The sequence below is a fragment of the Chrysochloris asiatica genome, unplaced genomic scaffold (genome assembly GCF_000296735.1).
Source record: "Chrysochloris asiatica unplaced genomic scaffold, ChrAsi1.0 scaffold00182, whole genome shotgun sequence".
In the NCBI taxonomy this organism is placed as follows: domain Eukaryota; kingdom Metazoa; phylum Chordata; class Mammalia; order Afrosoricida; family Chrysochloridae; genus Chrysochloris; species Chrysochloris asiatica.
The window spans coordinates 5,596,317-5,601,075 of record NW_006408700.1 but is presented as its reverse complement, the minus strand read 5'-3'; positions in this window follow the sequence as shown (position 1 = coordinate 5,601,075).

The following is a 4,759-nucleotide window of genomic DNA, read 5'->3' as shown; positions in this document are numbered from 1 at the left end:
GTGTATATAATAATTTCAACCACCAAAGGGCACATTCTGCAAGTCTGCCTAGATCTCAGTCCCTCTGTTTCCATAAATCTAGAGTCCTCAGCTGCTCCCTCTCTCCATGTCCTCATCTCTGCCTCCATCTTTGGATAGGATCCCACTTTTCACTCGTGCTCTTCTCCCTTGATGGTCCTAGGGTCCTCTGTTCCTGGACTATAAGATTAACTACTTCCTCCTTTGTGTTATGTTATAAAACTTCTACCTTTACAGTGTGACAGTCGAAATTAGTCATGGTAACAATTACCCACTATAGGATCATAAGAATCTTATCCCCATCTCTTTTCACCAAACCTGTTTAAAACAAGATGAAAGCTATTCAGTAGGGAGTCTACCTAGCCCCGCACAGTCTTAAGCTAAACTCCCTCTTGAAAACCTGTAAGCTAGTCACTTCATGCCTTTATCACCCACTCCTCCACCCCCAATTTTAGGTAGTCAATGTCTAAATTTCCCTTCACCATAGGAGAAAGATGAGGCTTTCTTCTCCCGTAAAGATTGACAGCCTCGGAAACCCTGTGTAGGGTCACTATGAGTTGAAACCGACTCCACGGTACTTAACAACATCAACTTTGTATACAGAGGAGACATGATAGATACTTGATGTGAAGATTCCTTCCCTCTCAGTTGGCATTTTGAGCTACTACATCCTTAAGTATAGGTCAAGTTTATACTTGTTTCCTTCATCAAAATTTTTTTTTTATCCTCCTCTAGGTGAATTCTGATCATGAAGCCATTGAGATTAGGTCAGATGGGTACTATCTGCAAGTTTGAGTGTTCTTCTTGTGCATTTCCCCTCACTTCATATCAGCTGGATACTTCACTCATAGCTCTAGACTACTTGTTCATGGGCTCAGGAGTCCCGAGGTCTCACCACACTTTGGACCAACCAGCCCTTCCACGGCTCTCTCTCATCTCCAGGTCAACAGGAGTCTATGGAATGTGGTTGAACTCAGCCCATATCTTTCCCCCTCTTCCACTCACCAGTAGACCAATGTGGTCACAAGCAAGCTTACATGTCTATTCGTGTGTTCCCTTTGAGTTTCAGTCTTCGAGGGGGGGTTTGCCTTGAAGGAACTTGATTGCTTGCCTTGATGGCTCCCCAGTGAACAACTTGCTTGTTCTTGTAGGAGCTAATCATACTGCCATTTTTGTTTTGGATTTTTCCTGCTGATCTCTCTTTCAAGAAGTATCTTTTGTTGCTCTGGCTGGTCCAGGCTGATCTATATAGCATCCACTTTTGATGAAAACTCTATTCAACTTGTACTGGAGATTTTGTCAGCACAGTAAGATGAGAAGAGAAAACTGTACAAGTAATGACTGGAAAAAAAAGAAGCAAAACTGTAATTGTAGCAGATATAATGTGATTGTAGATGATATACTCTTCTGTATTATAATTTATGTGATGTTTGTACAAGGAGCCTTGGAGGTGCTGTGGGTTAGGTGTTAGGTTGCTAACCACAATTCCAAGGTCAGCGGTTCAAACCCACCAGTTGCTCTTCAAGAGAAAGATGAGGATGTTTGCTCCCATAAAGATTTACAGTCTCAGAAACTCTAAATGGGGTCCCCATGAGTCAGAATTAGCTCAGTGACAATGGGTTTGGGTTTTTTGTTTATTTGTTTTTGTGTATTGTACAGCACTTTCTGGTTTTCAATGCACTCTTAACTTTAGTGATCTAATTTGTCTGCCAAATATCTGTGAGGAAACTAAGGTTCAGAAAGGTTGAGACACAAAGCTGGCCAGGGATAAACCTGATCAGATCTCAGGCCTACGGACTCTTCAAGAATCTTTCTAGTTTGTAGCTCTTTCTGTGTTGTTGTTGTTAGGTTCCATTGTTTTTGACTCATTGGGACCCTGTACACAACAGAAGGAAACCTGCCCGATCCTGGGACATCCTTATAATCATTGCTATACTTGAGTCCATTGCTGCTGCCATGATGCCAATCCATCTCCTTGGGGATCTTCCTCTTTTTCGTTGACCCTCCACTTTACCAGGGACTGGTTCCTCCTGATAATATGTCCAAAGTATGAGAGACACAGTATCACCATCCTGACTTCTAAGGAGAATTCTGGCTGTACTTCATCCAACACAGATTTGCTTGTTCTTGTGGCAGTCCATGGTACTTTTAATACTCTTCTCCAACACCAGAACTCAAATGCATCAATTCTCCTATGGTCTTTAATTCACTGTCCAGCTTTCACATGCATCCAAGGCTATTGAAAATATCATGGCTTGGGTCAGGTGCACCTTAGTCCTCAAACTGACGTCTCTGAGCTTTCTACTATGACAGTCCTTTTAATGACAATTGTTTATAACACAGTCTGTTTTTCAGGGCTCTAGTTTATATTATGTGGTGTGCTGTTGGTTATAAAGTGTTGACTATAAACCACACATGAACTTGGAATTAGGTGGGAGGAAAAACTCTAAAATGACCATTGCAGCTGCTTTACTTGAGTGGTGTTGCTTATCAAAATAGCAGGTGCTAAGAGAATGTTAGAAACCACTGACAGTGTTAGTGACTAAAAGAAAATAAAGGCCATTATTGTTGAGAGAATGCCAAATGCAATCTGATGCTGGATTTGCACATTGGTGCTTGAGTGGTTTTTTTTGGTGCTTGAGTTTTATAGCTGTTCACTTACAACTATAAAAATAACTTTCTGTTAATTATCTGTTCAGGGCTGTGGGTTAATGTGCTGGACTGCAATGTCGGTTTGAACAGCAAGGTCGGTGGTTCAAGCTCACCAGCTGCTTATTGGAAACCCTCTACAGGATTGCAATGAGTTGGAGCTGATTTTACAGCACTTAACAACAACACAACAGCAGAGGAAAAATAACTGCATTTAGTGCTTGATACTCTCGTGCCTTTTTATCTTTGAAACAATTGTTTTTATAGCACTGCATTGGAGTCATTGAAGTTTTGTAATAATTAAGTTAATCACTGGTGGTGCAGAGGGTAAGTGTTTGGCTGCTAACAAAAGGTAGGAACTCAGCAATCACTGTGTGGGAGACAGATGTGGCCATCGGCTCCCTCACAGATTTACAGCCTTTGAAAATGCTATAGGGCAGTTCTACTCTGTCTTATAAAGTCAGGATGAGTTGGAATCCACTGGATATCAATAGATTGTAATGATTTTCAGAGCTGCCTGTGATCTTTAAAAATCTAACAGCATTTTGAAAGATACAGCAAATTTCTCTTTAACAGAAACATGTGAGGCTGCTATTTATGGGACAAAATTTTTGAGGAGCTGTCATGCTTACTAATTTATTAACTATTTTAAAAAGGCACTGGGGTCTGTCATATCAGCCTTTCTCTACTCAGACTGAGACTACCTGGCACATCTGGTCTTTCATTCATTAAATTCAACATTCCAGTGGAAAATGCTATTGGAATGTGCAGATTCAAACAACAACCCAGGACAGCTGCATCTGAGACTAGTTTTATTTTGAATCCCGACAACCCATGCAAATAAACACTAGCAACACACATACGAAATGAATTACTGACAGATTCTTGGAGAAGACTCCTTCTCTTTAGGACTAACAGTTTGCAGCTTTCTCACTAGGACTAACAGAGGTGGGTGTCTAAGCTTCCTAAATGAGAGGGTAGATTTGCATATAACAAATTCAGATGACATTCCTGAATTTATTATTTTACACCAAATGTTTTTCCTAACTTAGAGAGAATTTCAATTACAGTTCTCCCTGATCTCTTTCTCTCAAATGTTAAGTTTAAAGGAAGGAAGACCATTCAGAATTTTCAAATGTTGTGTTATCATCACTGGGGCCTCAAACCGGAAGTCCAGAGTATCAAAACCAGGTCTAAAAAGGCAATTTCTAGAGTTTCATGTGGTTGTTTTCAGCTGGAAGCCCAGCTCCGTTGGAAAGTTCCAACTTGCCAATATTTCACTCAGGGGAATGAGAGACTGTTGTTGTTGTTGCTGTTGTTGTTGTCAGGTGCCATTGAGTTGGAACCGACTCATAGCGACCCCATGCACAGCAGAATGAAACAATGTCCGATCCTGGGCCAACCTCACTACAGTTGCCACACTTGAGTCCATCAATTATGCCACCTGGCTGATCCATCTTGTTAGAGGTCTTCCTCTTTTTCTCTGACCCTGTATGTACCTGGAAAAATTAATTTATTCATTTGATCAAAAATTTTAACTCAATCCTCATATAACAAGTAAATGAATAACAACTTCTATAATTAGCTTGGGCTATAGCCTGTTATTAGGTTGCTGCATGGCAAATAGTTATGAGCTTAACTTATAGCCAAAAGGTTGGCTGTTAGAATTTTTTATGCGGTTGTTGTTAAGTGCCATTGAGTAGGTTCCTACTCATTGTGATGCTGTATAGGGTTTCAAAGGAGCAGTGGTGAGTTTGAACCATCGACCTTAGGTTCAAGTTGACCTTGAGGTTGAGTGCTTATCCTATGTCACCACACCAGGGCTTACTTTCTTACTTACTTATGTTGTTAGGTGGCACCAACTCATAGCTACCCTATGCACAACAGGATAAAACACTACCCGGTCCTGTGCCAACCTCACAATTGTTCCTACATTTCATCCCATTACTGCTGCCACTGTGCCAATCCATCTCATTGTTGGAATCTTCCTCTTTTTTTCTCTGACCCTCTATTTTAACAAACATGATGTCCTCCTCCAGGAACTGGTTCCTCCTGACAATGTGTCTGAAGTATGAGACTAAATCTGGCCATC